Source organism: Podarcis liolepis (assembly GCF_965112155.1).
Source record: "Podarcis liolepis genome assembly, chromosome: 7".
In the NCBI taxonomy this organism is placed as follows: Eukaryota; Metazoa; Chordata; class Lepidosauria; order Squamata; family Lacertidae; genus Podarcis; species Podarcis liolepis.
In genome coordinates this window covers 22,870,111-22,887,457 of record NC_139561.1, presented here as the reverse complement: position 1 = coordinate 22,887,457, position 17,347 = coordinate 22,870,111, and the positions used below count along the sequence as shown (strand labels likewise).

Genomic DNA, 17,347 nt, shown 5'->3' with positions numbered 1-17,347 from the left:
TTTAAACACAAACACACAAATATGCAAGCCAACCAGCCTTTGCTCTTTTTTTTTTTTTTTTTTTTTTGCAAAGGAGGCTGGACCCAGTAAGGAGGCACACGCTCCCTTCAGAGACCATAGATGGAAGAGCTCGATTATCCAGACCCTTTTCCTGGCAGACGCTTCTCTGTTTTGCTTGCCTTTTTCAAGCAGCGGTTGAAGAGGAGAGATCAGGACGGAGGGTGGTGCTTGTCTTATGGCCCCACCCCTTCCCTCTCCTCTAGCCACGCCTCTTGGGCACTTGGCCCCTCCCACTCGCTTCCCAAAAGAGGCCTGTTTTCATTTCACGCATTCCACAAGATTTATACACCGCCTGATTGGGGAGGGAAGCCGCACAAAGCGGTTTGCAAAGAGACTAAAACGGCAAGATGATCGGCAGAAACGACTCTACGCAACAATCAAAGGATAAAATCGGCGCTAAACAAAACGACAGATTGAAACAGGCACCCACATTCCACACGTCTGCGTAGGCTTGTGGGGACAAAAACGTTTTTCGCATGCGCCAAAAAGAGCGCAGTGGTGTCAGTGGGCAGGGAGTTCCAGAGTTTAGGTGCTGCCACACTATAAGGCTGGTTTTTTTACAAACACGGAAAGGGAATGAAGTGGTACCTGCAAGAGTGCCAGTTCCGCAGACAGATAATATAAACGTGGAAATATGAAAATATATATATATATATGACGTGAGTACAGGCAGAGTACTTTCCTCTCACCACACAGCCTTTTGGGAATTCTATGAGTAGCCTTAGACAGGGATAAGCCATATATTTTGCAGAGAGTTTGGTTCCAGTTTGTAGCTCACCCAGCTCCTAAGCAATCCAGGCAAAGAATTATTTCCTTGCAATCATCCTGTTTTAAAAAGTTACTTTGGTTCTTAGGCTACTTACAGCTCCTCCAGTTCCCTCTGTATAAAAGCATTTTTGTTACAGTTGTTCACCGGTTCAAAATCTATTTTTCCCTGTAAAATTGTTATTTTACTGTGCTCAATAAACCTCCTTTAAAAAAATATGTAGCTGCAGCAGCAAGGTATGATCAACACACTATAAAAAAATGTAATGCCATAACAGGTCTTTTCCAACCATCATTCAATGATGCGGTGTCAAGCAATAGTTGCCCACACGCTACCCAAAGCTTTCCCCACCACTTTCCTTACTGCAAACAGACCAGGGTATTGGGGGGGGGGGGAGAAAGTGGGCTTGCCACGCAAGAGCGTGAATCAACTTTAATTGCGTGAACTGAAATTGCCAGTATGTGATTGAACACCACGCACAAAAGAGTGACCACCTGGACTCACCCTTAGGGTACATCTGTGCCACATATTTAAAGCACAGGGTTTCCCCTAAGAATCATGAGAAGAACCATTCACCCTTGCAAAGCTATAACTCCCAGCACCCTTAAACTACAATTCCCAGGGTTCTCTGGAGGAAGCCATGTGCTTAAAATGTGTGGTGTTGATGTGACTTTAGTTAAGGATGGAGCATAGAATCATAAAATTGGAAAGGACCCTGAGACTCATCTTGTCCAACCCCTGGCAATGCAGGAATCCTGGAAGCTGCATCCACAGGATCAGGCCACTATGGTCCATCGAGCTTGGTACTGCCTACATTGATGGGCAGAGGCTTGCCAGGGTTTCAGGCAGCAGTTTCTCCTCACCATAACTGGAGACACCAGGGATTGAACCCAGGACCCTCTGCTGGCAAGGCAAATGCTTTGCCCCTGAGCTACTGCCCTTAGTTACTCCTTTGCATGTGAAATGTCCCTTTGGCTTGTTGTGGGGATGCTGAACTGCCCTGTGTTGTTGTGAGATGTAAATAAAAACACCATAAAATAAAGGATGTGAGCGGGGAGGGCAGGCGAGGCCCAAAGGCTTTTACAGCAGAGCCATTTTAAACCCGTCAGTGCCACTGACTGGTTAGTAGCTGGCGGGTCTGTTAAAAAACAACAGCAACCCAACAATTTTAACTGGGTTTTAGGAACATGGGAAGTTCATACTGAGTCAGGCCATTGGTCCATCTAGCTCAGGGACCAGCAATAGCTCTCTGGGGGGACATTTCCAGCCCTACCTGGGAGTTGTTGGGGCAGTAGATGATCTAACCAGGGAGTTAGGGCCATGAACACCACCTGCCATTTTCTTTCCCTGTAGTTACCCACCTTGCATTCTCCTAACCTTTACAGAACAAAGCAGACACCCTTGGCAGGTTTGAGGTCACCTTTTGTTGCCAGTAAATAGTACAAAAGAGAGGGGGAGGGAGGGAGACACTCATATGCCAACTCCTGAGGCTGCATTTTTAGGTCTTTTAACAATCGAGTTGGACAACCATGTTTAGAGGGTAAACAGACAGATGGAAAGCAAGGACTTTACACCTTCAGTTTTCAAAGGAAGGACAAACACCAATGCATTTTATTTATTTTTGCCCTCTGAACGCCCCTCCTGTCTCAAGCGAGAATGGAGTGCACCTCCGGTGGTGAAGTGAAACCGCACAAAAATGACCTCTGGGGGCGCAATTCTGGACAGTCTTTGCCCAGCTACCACTAATAAGGCCAGGAAACTCGTGAATAGAGCGGTGACAGGGAAGGCGGAAATGCTGAAGGGCCGGGTGATTGCGCACCCCGCCATTATGTTCGGCAAAGAGGCCTTGTTCCATGACAATGGCATACATCTTTCCGATCGGTGAAATGATGTTTGGTTGGCCGATGTCATTGAGGGCATTAGGTGTTGTGCTGTTGTGAGGGTATTGGCAGCGAGCCTTTGGCTCAAGTGGCGGTTAAAAGGTAAAGGTAAAGGGACCCCTGTACATTAGGTCCAGTCATGACCGACTCTGGGGTTGCGGCACTCATCTCGCTTTATTGGCTGAGGGAGCCGGCGTACAGCTTCCAGGTCATGTGGCCAGCATGACTAAGACGCTTCTGGCGAACCAGAGCAGCGCACGGAAACGCCGTTTACCTTCCCGCCGGAGCGGTACCTATTTATCTACTTGTGCTTTGACGTGCTTTCAAACTGCTAGGTTGGCAGGAGCGAGTGGCGGTTAGGCATTGGTAAAACCTGGTTCTGGGGAGGGGAGGTGTGGCCATCACCTGCCCCTCCATTTTAAGGGTATTCCCCTACAGCAGCCTTTCTCAACCTGTGGGTCCCCATGTGTTGTTGAACTACAACTCCCATCGTCCCTAGCTGGCAAGGCCAGAGCTCAGGGATGATGGGAGTTGTAGACCAACAACATCTGGGGACCCACAGGTTGAGGACCGCTGCCCCACAGGGATCCGGAGGTGCGGACCTTGTTCAAAGCCCAGGAAGGGGCTAGGACCATGCCACGACCCCATCGGGACCCTGGGGGAGCTCTGAGTTGATGTACATTAACAGGGCTCCCCCTACTGGTAGTTGACCCTTACTGTACTTCCTGCATGGCAGGTAGGAATCAAGATATAGTCTGTGCAATTCCAATGCCTAAGCCAATACCACTCACATTCTGTAACCAATGAAGTTGTGACCTTAATTCACCCATTAACCTAAAATATTGGTGTCCATGTGTTTTATTATTCAACATACAGTGGTACCTCGGGTTAAGAACTTAATTCATTCTGGAGGTCCATTCTTAACCTGAAACTGTTCTTAACCTGAGGTACCACTTTAGCTAATGGGGCCTCCCGCTGCTGCCGCGTAATTTCTGTTCTCATCCTGAAGCAAAGTTCTTAACCCGAGGTACTATTTCTGGGTTAGCGGAGTCTGTAACCTGAAGCATCTGTAACCTGAGGTACCACTGTATGGAGGAACTCAGGGCCTTGACACGCAACTCCTGGGCTACCCAGATGACAAGACCCACCCCTCTCAGCCTTGATGATGTGGCCCCAAAGGAAAGCAGAGCAATATATTTCGCACTAGCTTGGCTGCAGGAGTTGATGGAAGAAGGCGTACAAGGCGCCATCCCACCATCTTGGCAGCGAAGGTTTAGGGTCAGAGTTTCCCTTCTCCTAGACAAGCCCTATCCGACCCCTCATTTCCCTCTACATCACATGCAGAAACTACCTTCTTGACCGTTGGACCCACTATTGGTCTCACCCACCAGCTGGTTTAGCTGGCCAGTCAAAGCCATTTCCGGTGGGGGTGGGGTGTGTGGCTGCTGTCACACGCTGACAGCTTCTAGCAGCCACAGGCAAGAGCTGAGTGGGGGGGGGGGAGACCAATATACCCTTCACAGAATCATGGTGCCAGAAGAGACCATGGTGGTTATCTAGTCCAGGGTTCAAACCTCTGACCTGTGGGCAAAATGCAGAAAGAGGTACATTCGCATAAATATTAGCAGATCCCGTCGCTTCCAGCACTACGCAGGCTGAGTCAACAGGGCCTTGCATTGTTGACAAAGCTCAGGAACAAGTAGCTGGCAGAAGGACACGTGTCTGTCCCAGGCCAGATTTGGCAATGAGGCCGCATTTCCCTTGCCCCTCAAAATAATGTCGCACCAGCAAAAAAATAAAACAAAAGTTGCTGATTTGGCTAGGGACACACTAGCAAGAGAGAAAAAGCTGGAGAAGGTTCAGAAAAGGGTGACTGAAATGATCAACGGGTTGGAACAGCTCACCAGCAAAGGAACGGTACAACTTTTTTTGGGGGGGGAGGAGTCAAATAAAGTGAATGCAGGGGGGACACTTGATAGAGGTGTATAAAATGAGGCGTGGGCCTGAGAAAGGAGATAAAGGTTCAGAATGGAATTTTTCACACAGCAGAGAGAACTGTGGGATTTGCTCCCAGCAAGATGTACTGATGGCCACAAACTCAGGTGTCTTAGAAAAGCAATCAGACAGATTCATAGAGGATATGAATCTACTAGCCACAATGACCATCTTCTCCCACTACTGTTGGAGGAAGGAGGCCTCTGATTACCAGTCAACAGGGAATCATAAGCAGGGAGAGTTGCTCAGGTCTTGGCTATGGGCTTTGCAGAAGCATCTGATGAACCACTGTAAGAACAGGATGCTGGACTAGATGGGCCATTGGGTCTTCCTATGTCCTTCAGAAAACCCATCCAATGCACACAAGGTACACCCCAATTTCACACACACACATCCCGCAAACTTATTTTTTCCCATAGATGTCCACTCCTGATTGTAAAAAAAAGCCTCTGCAATTGAAACAGAATTCTAGCTACACTGGGAAACTCAAAAAATATAGGGCATGTAATATAGGGCACCAGAGAATTCTCTGAATAATGGATGCTGCTCAAAATAAAGAAGGGTCTCTGGCAGTCCCAAGCAGGACTGACGGCTTACAGTTGCTGCAAGTCTTTTCTCCCCAAGGCTCGCCAAAGTCAGCTGAATGAAGCAGACAGACAGACAGACATCATTTTATTTGCATGCCACCTTTCCACAGTTGAAACCATGCTCAAGGCGGCTTACCCAAAAACCCCACATAGCTACAACAAAAGTAGTCATAAACAGTAAGCAAAACATTAAAAATATATAACAAACTGAACAATTTCCACATAAATCATAACAGGACCTACAAAAAACCAACAGCAACTCCCCAGCCCAAAAGTCTGTTCAGCAACCTCAGCTTTTGCAGCTGGAGTCAGTCCAGGCTCTGCCCTCCCAGGCCAAGTGGGGAAAGGCCTTCCAGGACTCACAACCAAGATGGGTGCATCCCTTATTGCCAGCCAGCCAGCCTTGCAATCTAGCTGCTTTTGGATTCTTTTTGTACAGCTGAATAAGGAAAGCTCATCACTTCCGGGTACCACTGTCCTGGCAACACCACCACCTTTTAAGTACACCCATTGAGCATCATTCCCTCCCATCAGCAAGCATGCCTTGCATTGTGAAGTGACGTTGTGTAGATTAAAAACCCACAGAACTGTGGAGTTGGAAGGGACCCCAAGGGTCATCATGTCCAACCCACACCAAGGTGGTACCTTGGGTTACATACGTTTCAGGTTACAGACTCCGCTAACCCAGAAATAGTACCTCGGGTTAAAAACTTTGCTTCAGGGTGAGAACAGAAATCGTGCTTCTGCGGCGCGGCAGCAGCATGAGGCCCCATTAGCTAAAGTGGTGCTTCAGGTTAAGAACAGTTTCAGGTTAAGAACGGACCTCTGGACTGAATTAAGTACTTAACCCGAGGTACCACTCCACAGGAATTACAGCTAAAGACTGTTGGAAAACCTCCAGTGAGGGAGAGTCTACAACCTTCTGAGGGAATCCATTCCACAGTCGAACAGCTCTTACGCTCAAGAAAGGTACTCCTAATGGTTAGCTGGAATCTCCTTTCTTGTAATTCGTATCAATTGGTCTGGTTCCTACCCTCTGGAGCAGCAGAAAACAAGATAAACACATCTCTGTGTATACACAGGAAGGATGGGGAACCTTAGGCCCAGAGGCTGAATGTGCCCCTGCAGCCCTCTGTCCGGCCCTCAGGATTCTCTTCAGGCCACACTCCCTCACTGCCGTGTTTTTGATTGGCTAGAATGTGTCCTTGCATTCTCATAATCCTTCTTGCCTGCCTGGACGCAGGACAGAGGTGCATGTGAGGAAACTACTGTAAAATTGACATTTGCTGCCCCACCCACTTTTGTCTCTGGCCCCACCCACTACAAGCATGCGGTCCCTGGAAGGGAATGTGGCCAGTGGTCTGCACCAACTCAGGCTATGGTGACAAGATTGGGCGGGTAATGTGGTAGCACAACATTCCCCACATGCCCTTCTAGGCTTTGCCACCCAGCCTTGCAATTAGCCACTGGCCTGGTCGCCTGTGGCAAGTTGGGGGGGGGGGAGGGAAGTCACCCCCTGGGTAATCAGAAGAATATTCCAGATAAAAGAGAAAGCTGGGGTGTGGTTGTTTCCTCTTGGTAACCACCTCTGGAGTTTCAAATACCACCAGCTGGGCCCTGAAAAACAGAGCTATCACAGCTTCCCCAAACTCCCAATCCTCTAAGGTTGGAATGTCTCTGCTTTCATTTTTGCTAGCTTGCGTTCTTTATTCTCCTTGTGCGAGGCACAGAGTCACGCAGACCACCTAAGCTTCTGTCACCAGCAGGCAGATGAAGTCTTCTCTGATCACCCACTTTTCAAGCTCATCTTTGCCATCATATGGGCTAGGAACTTGGTTCTTTTTACAAATGAAAGTCAATAATTGCAAGGAGCTGGACTGTGGACAGCAGTACCCCGGCTCCTGTGCTTCCACCCTGGCTGTCATACGCTCAGCAGCTGACACCGTCAAAACAAGCAGAAGGGATCAATATCGTTTTAGGTCAAGCATCAGAGCTTTTGGAAGGAAGTCAAATCAGTGACAAAGCTTTTGTCAAGCCCTGAACTTTTGCTTTGGGATATGAATGCATTCTTTTAACAAGGGAAGTGGGAGAGACAAAAAGAAGGCCTCTCCACCCCCCCCCCCCTTTTTAAACATGTCAGCGCATTTGACTCCTTAAAACACTGATTTGGCGATTTAGTAACTTCTCAATCTGCTGTGCTTTGCTCTTGGAGGGACCCTATCCAACACGGTGCCTCAAAGACGACCCAGCCAGGTTCACGGTGAAAAATGCACCGTGCCCCCGGGATTAACATTTTGCAGCATCAGCACCAAACTTCGTAATTGTTTTGTTACAAAGGCGTCTCATGAGCCCGGACCTCAAGAAAACAAAGTAAAGGGCAAAAGTCTCCCTTAGGAAAAAGCAGGGCAACCAACAGCAAACACATCTACTCCAGTTACAGATAGGTAGCCGTGTTGGTCTGCCATAGTCAAAATAAAAAAAATTCCTTCCAGTAGCACCTTAAAGACCAACTAAGTTAGGGGTATTGCAATTGCAACTCATTACCAAACTTAAAACCATGGAGAGACCTGGTCTGAACAAAGACATTGGATTCTTATCTCATTATACATGACTAAGCCATTGTTCACCTTCTCACCCCTTGCCTTTTCCTGTAAGACCTATTGCAGTCGTTAAGAGTCGTCAACAAGCTCATCTCAGCTATCTGCCAATCTCCCATTCCCACCACCCTTCTGAGTAATACCCCTCCTCACCTTCTCACTATATAGAAGGATCTGGCAACTTCTGTTTCAGTGTATCTGAAGAAGTGTGCATGCACACAAAAGCTCATACCAAGAACTAACTTAGTTGGTCTTTAAGGTGCTACTGGAAGGAAATTTTTTTATTATCACATCTACTCCATACACTTCTGTGACGAAGGCATGTCCTTGATGAAAACACCAAACCATTAATTCTTGCAAACCATTAAAGCAAATTTCAAGTCCAGCGAAGTATAGTGGTTAAGAGTGCAGGACCAGGACCTGAGAGACTGAGGTTCAAATCGACACTCAGTCATGAAGCTCGCTGGGTGACCTTGGCCGCCACTCACCATCTTTCTCACCCCAAACTACCTTGCAAGGTTGTTGTGAGGATTTTTTAAAAAGGGAGTGCGGTTGGGGAGAGAACCATGTAGTCCACCTTGAGCTTCATGCTCCCTGTCACATCAAATCAACCTGGTTGGACAACTGACCAAAGCCAGACCCCCATCCAACATGCTTTCTGCACCTCTAGGAATGTACAGAGAAGCTGTAGCAGCTGTAAACTTTGGGGAGAAGGGTCAAGTTTTTTGCTTTGCTTTAAAAAGTATGGGTTGATGGCAGCGGTTGTAATAAATGGATAGGGGGAAACAGCCTTGCAAATAAGGCAGTAAGTAAGTAGCCTGCAATCATCTTTTACCAGCATGATCTGACGCAGGATGGAACACTCTGTCACTGCTCTACCAGCCCACTGCTTGCAATTCCTTATCATCTATGGGAAGAGTTGTTGGTTGGTTGTTAGAGTGCTAACTTTGATTGCAGAAGATCTCATGTTCAATCCCCAGCATCTCCAGGTAAGGCTGCGATCCCCCAAGTCTGAAATCCTGGACAGCTACTGACTGGGTAGATGCTAGTAGATAGACAGACCAAAGGGAAAAGGCAGCTTCCTATTTTCCTAAATAGTGATGTATGGAAGGGAGAGCTGGACCATAAAGAAGGCTGATCGCCGAAGAATGGATGCTTTTGAATTATGGTGCTGGAGGAGACTCTTGAGAGTCCCATGGACTGCAAGAAGATCAAACCTCTCCATTCTGAAGGAAATCGGCCCTGAGTGCTCACTGGAAGGACAGGTCCTGAAGCTGAGGCTCCAATACTTTGACCACTTTATGAGAAGAGAAGACTCCCTGGAAAAGACCCTGATGTTGGGAAAGATTGAGGGCACAGGGATAAGGGGACGACAGAGGACGAGATGATTGGACAGTGTTCTCGAAGCTACCAGCATGAGTTTGACCAAACTGCGGGAGGCAGTGGAAGACAGGAGTGCCTGGCGTGCTCTGGTCCATGGGGGTCACGAAGAGTCGGACACAACAAATAACAACATTTTCCTAAAAGGGGAGGGCTTAATATCTAAGACTGGGTTGGCAACTGATGCAAAAGGGCTTTCAGATCATAAACCGCAACTTTCAAGGATGCTCGGCCACTCAGATAAGGCACTTCCTCTCTCTATAGCACCTGACACAACAAACGAAGGATAGGGTCAAGGAAGAGGCAACTCAGCCAGCAGCTTGTGAAAAATATCAGTTCCCACGAACAGTGTTCAAAATTAGCCAGGCAAATTTTGCACCTGGCTTTCAACCACTTACGACCAAGCCAAGATGCCTGAGTGCCTGAATGGAGTCTGGGATCTTCACCATCTGGAGGCGCATGCCTGGCGATCCTTGGATTTTGACTGCTTTCACACACTAATACTCCATCCTGTAGAATTCTACCAGTTATATTTTATCCGCACCATAGGAATGAATTTCTGGAACCAAAACGCTTTTCTCTGTGCAGCCTGAGCAGGAGCAGGAGCCACTAAGAAAAAGAGGTTGGAATAGGCCAATACAGATGTGGTCTGTCCCTGGATCAAGTGACTTTCCTTCTTTAAGTTCTCAAAGCGCTTCACCTAGCTCAAGGTTGTCAACTGAACTAGCCAGATGTTTAACTGAGAATTGATCACAGTTTGGGGCATCATTTGAAACGTAAGACTTTAGAGCCCTCTTGCCCCAAAATGGCAACTAGACATTCCATGTTCGCAACTGCAACCTTGGTTTAAGGAGACACTTGGTGCCTAGCTGATATATCTGAGTTTCTGACACCGCCCAGGAAAGGTCTCCATAATACGGGCAGAGAACTTATGGTACACAGAGAAGGTTCCAGATTCAGCGGCAGTGTGTCCAGTTACAGCAGGGATGGGGAACTTGAGGCCCAGAAATGTAGCCCTCCAGGTCTGTCTATCTTCTACCCCTCCAACGTCTCTCCCCTCACCAGCCCTGCTTCACAATCTCCTTGAGCATTTTTGCCTGACTGTAACGTGTCCTTAAACTCTGAGCATGCCTCCTGCTTGCCTGGAGAGAGGCTAGAGAGTGATGTGGGTGGGTGTGGGTGTAGAAAATAGTCCCATTGGCAAAGGTAAAATGGACATTCACTCCTCTGTCCTTTTTTAATTCCGGCCCCTGCCCCTGGCATGTGGCCTTTGGAAGGTTTCCCAGAAGGGAATGTGATCTGGGAAAGGTAACCCATCACAAGTTAAAGGATCTCAAGTAACAGGTGGCAGGCGGAGGGGGTTGGGAGAAGCCACAGAAATCACATCGGTGGATTAGAAAACCCCAAAAGTTCATTTTAGAATGGAATAATTTCGAGATTTATTTGAAAAGTAGTTGTAATCTAAGCACGGTAGTTGCCTTTGAATGATTTCTGTAAATAATCTATATGAAAGAAAATGATATCGAAACAGAAAAGAGAATTTTTACAAAATAATGATGAATTAAAGTTAGATGTTTATTATAAAAGAAATACGGAGAAGATGGGAAGTCATAGGTTTGTGTAGAAAACGCATAGTTGAATTTGTATGCATTTTTTGTGTGAACATGGACATTCTTATTGGACTGATTGAAATGAAGATAATTATGTGTTGTATATATATGGAAAATAAACAATAAAGCATTTTTTAAAAAATTAAAAACCAAAATCCACAGGTGAGCATTTAAGGATCAACCATGATGTTATGAACTTGCAAGAAAGCTTTCGAGTTCACCACAGTTCCACATCAGGCTGGAAATTAAGGGGAGCGGAGGAGAAGCTGGCTTGATATCGAAACCTGCATTTAGTCCATGGCTTTAAGATGGAGCTAAGGAAGAGACTGGGACTTAACACACCTCAGGACCTCGATACCTTAAGGACAGCTTCTCCCCACACAAACGGACCCAGGCCCTGTACTTGTCATCTGCGGCCCTTCTCTGTGTCCCCTCTCCCCGAGACGTTTGGAGGGCAGCAATGCGAGAAGGGGCCTTTTCTGTGGTGGCTCCCCGATTGTGGAAGGGAGGCTCGCCTGGCGCCATCATGATATCGAAATAGAAAAAGAGAATTTTTCAAAATAATGATAAATTAAAGTAAGATGTTTATTATAAAAGAAATATGGAGAGGATGGAATGTCTTTGGACTCCAGGCAAAAACATTCCTCTTCACCCAGGCTAATGGCTATTAAATAATCTATGGCCTGCAAAAGAGCGCTGTTAGTATGATGATTATTCTACTATTAGGCTGTCTGTCACCATGCTTTTTACTGTTTCTATTACGCTTTTCTCATTGATGCTTTGTAATGTGTCTTTAATATTGTCCAACGCCCACAGATCTTTCGATAGAGGACGGTATATAAATTGAATTAACAACAACAACTGGTTCTATGAAGGGTTCAGGTTGTGCTATGGTTGCTCCTGGGCCCAGGAAGAAAACAACAGCCGATCGCCCCCCATTTTTCTAGAATACATTCCAGTCAGGCAACACTGTTTGAGATGGGTGGGAGTGAAGGATTGTGAGGAGCGGGGCCTGGGGAGGGTCCCGAGGGCCAGACAGATATCCCCAGAGGGCCGCATTCAGACACGAGGTCAGGGCAGCCTATGTTCCCCCAAGATTCGCAAGGACCGGGCCCTTCTCCCGAAGCAAGAGCGGATCAGCGGGAGTTAAGCCTAATCCGCCCTGATGGTCTCAGGCCCACAGGGCAACAACTGCCAGGAAGCAGAACGAATTGAGTAGCGAACTGTCTCAACACTGAGATCTTGTGTGTGTGTGTGCGTGTGTGTGTGTGTGTGTGTGTAAACAAAAAGGAGAGAAAAAGGATTGGGGTTTAGCGACACTGACTGGCGAGTGAGCACTCGACTGTACAAAAAGCATTTATTCCCAACGACTGGCTGCCCAAAATATTCGGAAGGAGGCAAGGTGGCTCTGAGGAAACTCTCAGAGGGAAAGACAAACCACTGTTTGTTCTTTCGGGGCCATCTAAGTTCCCCACTGTCAACTCCGGGGACAGGGAAACTTTCTGCAGCACAGGGGCCGCGTTAACTTCCGAGAAGCCTTCCAGGGGCCAGATGCTAGTGGTGTGGCAAGAGCAGGTGGCGCAATGAATGTAAATGCCCGCTTTGTTCAGGAGGCTGGTTTCCACACACACATACATACACACACCCCTTCCTGTCCTCCATGTGGGCAAGCCATGAGGCATGCACAGAGTTCAAGGACCCGTTCCAGCCAGACAAAAACACTCAAAGAGGGTGTGGAGAGTTCCGGAGACCACAGAATAGACCATCACATGGAGGTCCTGGGCTGCCCAGACAACAGGACTCCCCTCTTGGCCTTGCTAATGTGGTCCAAAGGAAAGCAGAGCAAGACGTTTGGCCCCCGCTTGGCTACAGGAGTTGCCGAAAGTAGGCATACAAAGTGGCAGTCTTAGTGACTCCACTCTGGATTTGTGAAGGGTTCACATCTAAGCCTTTTCTTCTCCCAAAAATGTAGGTACAGGTGTAGGTGCAGCAGGTACAGATTTTCTCTCTCTACAGCAGTAACCAAAAATAAAAGTTCAGACAATTGTGTGTGCATGCCCATGCACATAAAGGTAAAGGGACCCCTGACCATTAGGTCCAGTTGCGGACGACTCTGGGGCTGCGGCACTCATCTTGCTTTATTGGCCGAGGGAGCCGGCATACAGCTCCAGCATGACTAAGCTGCTTCTGGCGAACCAGAGCAGCGCACGGAAATGCCATTTACCTTCCCGCTGGAGTGGTACCTATTTATCTGCTTGCACTTTGACGTACTTTCAAACTGCTAGGTTGGCAGGAGCAGGGACGGAGCAACGGGAGCTCACCCCGTCGCGGGGATTCAAACCGCCAACCTTCTGATCAGCAAGTCCTAGGCTCTGTGGTTTAACCCACAGCGCCACCCGCGTCCCTTGCCCATGCACACACACACACACAAATAACTATTTTGAATAAATTCAGATACTGACTGGGATGAAAAATCTCCGCTGAGAAAGATTGTTGAAAGAAACAAGTCCCTAGATTCAGTCCCTGACCTGTTAAAGGGACCGAGAACAGGGGATGAAGCAGATCTTTCCCTGCCAAAGGACCCCAAAAAGCCTTTCCAAGTCAGAGAAAGAAATCCCAGGTTGGATGGAAGAAGCCTGGCCTGGCAGAAAAAAGCAGCTCACATCTTCACTCTCTCTGAAAAGTCATTTGTCACCTTCATTTCTCCCTTACACACACACACACCCTGCAAGCCATTCCCTGCATTCCTCCATCTAATACTTCAGATTGTAAGGCCCTTGGGGGTCGCATCCAGCCACATTTCACTCACAGAAGACAGGCTGAAATTAATGGCCCAAATTCTGCTCTGTCCATGAACTTCAATAGGTCTACTCTGAGTAGGACTAAATTGTGGCGAGGACCCCCCCCCCTTTCTTATTTCACTACAAAAAGCACCAGGTAATATAGAAACAGGTATTATAATTATTCCCAATTAAATTTTTAAAAAATTATAGTACCTTCTCTATTGAAAAAATCTAAGATGCTTTAAAAGGAATTTACAAGAACAGCAACATGCACTAAAATGTCATTTTCCAACAACTTTTTAAGCGGACATATTTTATTTTATCCAGATTTGAAACTGATTTTTTATACATGTATATATAATCGTAGGTATCCAGTGATAGCCCTACTCTGAGGAGACCCACTGGGGTTAAGAGACATGGCTAAGTTAGATTAATTCATTTTGATGGGCCTACTCTGTGTAGGACTACAACCCTGCATCTTTATATTGCTGATTCCTTCCCCACCCCATCCAACACACACTTTGTTCATTACTTTGGGGTGTTTCATGAAAAGTTATTCATAACTGAAATAACAATTATGAATATTTTGGGGAGGTGGAAAAAAACAATGCAAGCATCACAAAGCCAACCAACTAGAAATTTTATATGCATGCATTTTAAAAATAAATTTAGGTACATTTTAATATGTTGGCCCTGAAGTCCCATTTCATTACTGCTTTACTAGTTTCATGCTTTGTTTTTTGCTTTGATTGTATTTCTTATTTCTTTCAGGTTGCAGAAAAGCTTGGGGGGGGTTATATTTAAGCAGCTTATAAACGCTTTTAAATAAACATATAGTTAAATCAGAACCAGTGAAGGCGGTGAAGGTCCTGTGTGAGTGTCTGGAGGCGGTTGGAGGATGGATGGCGGCTAACAGATTGAGGTTGAATCCTGACAAGACAGAAGTACTGTTCTTGGGGGACAGAAGGCGGGCAGGTGTGGAGGATTCCCTGGTCCTGAATGGGGTAACTGTGCCCCTGAAGGACCAGGTGCGCAGCCTGGGAGTCATTTTGGACTCACAGCTGTCCATGGAGGCACAGGTCAAATCTGTGTCCAGGGCAGCTGTTTACCAGCTCCATCTGGTACGTAGGCTGAGACCCTATCTGCCTGCGGACTGTCTCGCCAGAGTGGTGCATGCTCTGGCTATCTCCCGCTTGGACTACTGCAATGCACTCTACGTGGGGCTACCTTTGAAGGTGACTCGGAAACTACAACTAATCCAGAATGCGGCAGCTAGACTGGTGACTGGGAGCGGCCGCCGAGACCATATAACACCGGTCTTGAAAGACCTGCATTGGCTCCCAGTACGTTTCCGAGCACAATTCAAAGTGTTGGTGCTGACCTTTAAAGCCCTAAACGGCCTCGGTCCAGTATACCTGAAGGAGCGTCTCCACCCCCATCATTCTGCCCGGACGCTGAGGTCCAGCGCCGAGGGCCTTCTGGCGGTTCCCTCATTGCGAGAAGCAAAGCTACAGGGAACCAGGCAGAGGGCCTTCTCGGTAGTGGCGCCCGCCCTGTGGAACACCCTTCCAGCAGATGTCAAGGCGATAAACAACTACCTGACATTCAGGAGACATCTTAAGGCAGCCCTGTTCAGGGAAGTTTTTAACGTGTGATATTTTATTGTATTTTTGGTTTTTGTGGAAGCCGCCCAGAGTGGCTGGGGAGGCCCAGCCAGATGGGCGGGGTATAAATAATAAATTATTATTATTATTATTATTATTATTATTAAAGAGAGACACACAGAGATGCTGGTAGAGGTCATCCGCGGAATAGCATCAATTTATGATTATCCCATAAAGCTGCAATCCTAAGCCCACTTAGCCTGGGAGTAAAGTCCCACTGAATTCAATGGGACTTAAATCCAAGTAGATATTTGTTAGGACTGCTCTCTAAGGGTTGCCCAGGCATCCTCAACATTCTCCTCCACTCACAAGAAAGCAAATGGGAAGGAGGGAGAAAACCCCAGCTTCTTTCCAAAACCACACTGATGTCCCACACAATCAACAGGTACCAAGAGCATCTTAACCTTTTCTGGTATAAATCTCCCATACCAATGAGGCACAAAGCGGGCAGAAACAGCAGCAAATCCACAGAAAAAAGTGTAAATAACTAAGGTACTAAGTTAAAGGTCTGTACAACCCATGTCTCAGTTTGAAGGCAGATTGCCAGCCCCACTCTGGGAGGATTTCTTCTTCTAAATTCTGGATAGGGGGAAAATCATGCAGAGATCCTTTTCATCCCACAGCAAGAGGAGATTCCAGACCCTGCCTATCCATGCTCAAGAAATGTCCTGATTAAACCTCATCTTACCCCCTTTTCCTGGCCAAACACCCCATCAATAGCCACCAATATTTTCTTATTTTTCTAAGCCTTGCAGGTTCTGCTTGGATTGGGGACCCCAGCTGTCCTGTTTAGCAAACTCTGCCAATAAAATCCCTCCAAAGCAAAAGATAGATAGATGATAAATAGATATTTGGGTCACCTAACCCCTTGCCTCTAAAATACCCTTCCTCGCCTAACCAACCCTTGGAAATAGCTTTAAGCCAGTCCTCCACCCACTGAGAACCTTTAAACATTCGCAGCCGGGTGGGAAGGTATAGGAAATACAAGAGAGTCCCACAAAACGCCCCTGGTAGCTCCCTACCATCAGAGAGGAGTTGCCAACTTATGCACCGGCCTCCCGCAGCTGTGCCAGTTTTGCAGGGAAGCCGCGAGCAAAAGCCCACATTTTAGGCTCCCTTTGTCCACCTGCCAGGAAGGGCTGCGGCTGGGATCTGTCGTGGATCTGGCACGCCAAGCCATCGCAGCTGCCGCTCTAATTGTTTCAAGGGCGGCTTTTAAGAGCACAGGAGCCATGGCAAGTTGTTTATCTGTGGTCATCTGGCAACTCCCTCCCTCCCCTCTGAGCAGCCCTGCAGATCCCTCTCCGCCGGAATCCAAACTTACTGCAAAGTTTCTCTCCCGAGGCAGCGCCTGATCCACTCTCTTCTCGGAGCTGCTTTCTCCCCCCAAAGCTGTTAAGCAGTTCTCTCTTGAGTCCGGCAGCCTCTGCCTCTGCTGCTGCTGCTCCTCCCCGCCCCCCCTCTTTTGAGCTTCCTGTTCCTTCCTTTGCAGCAAGCTCAAAAAGCAACCAGTACATGCACACGCACCCACACACCCCTTTCCCTGGGTCTTTTGGGCGTCCCTATGACCGCCTGAGGGCGCAAAGGCTTCCGGGAATTGTAGTTCGCCTTCTCCAAGCAAAGCAGGCATCCAGCCGCTTCCAAAAACTCCATTTCCCAGCAGGCACCGCGCCACGCTCTGGTTGCTAGCACAAACCAGCCCGGGGGTGTTTATTTTTTTCTTCTTCTAAACTCCCTCCCCTGTCGGTGGTGTGGAAAGGTTTGGGAATGCCCAAGGACAAGCGCCATCTCGTGGGGTTGTTTTGTTGTGTAAGCGGGGGAAATAAAATAAAAAACATCCCATGCTTGGTTGCGAGAAGCATTAGAAGCCAACCGCAACAAGTCCCGTGGCACCAGAAAGCAGCTTCTTTCCCCTGAAATAATTCTGGGAACTGTAGTTTACTCCCTCACCGAGCTACAATTCCCAGCACCCTTCACAAATCACAGCTCCCGGGATTTTTTGGGGGGAGAACTTATGTGCCTCAA

At 47.5% G+C, this 17,347-nt stretch overlaps 1 protein-coding gene across 2 annotated transcripts in view; it reads right to left on the bottom strand.

The window, feature by feature from the left end:
• Window positions 1-16,910, bottom strand: part of MIB2 (MIB E3 ubiquitin protein ligase 2) — a 73,355-nt gene extending 56,445 nt beyond the window's left edge. Inside the window, exon 1 of one of the 2 annotated variants that reach the window (XM_083512948.1) lies at window positions 16,647-16,910. The gene's annotated coding sequence lies outside the window, so the exon portion shown is untranslated. The remainder of the gene's footprint in view (window positions 1-16,646) is intronic. The other variant, XM_083512951.1, reaches the window with a different exon arrangement.
• Between the last annotated feature and the right edge of the window lie 437 nt (window positions 16,911-17,347).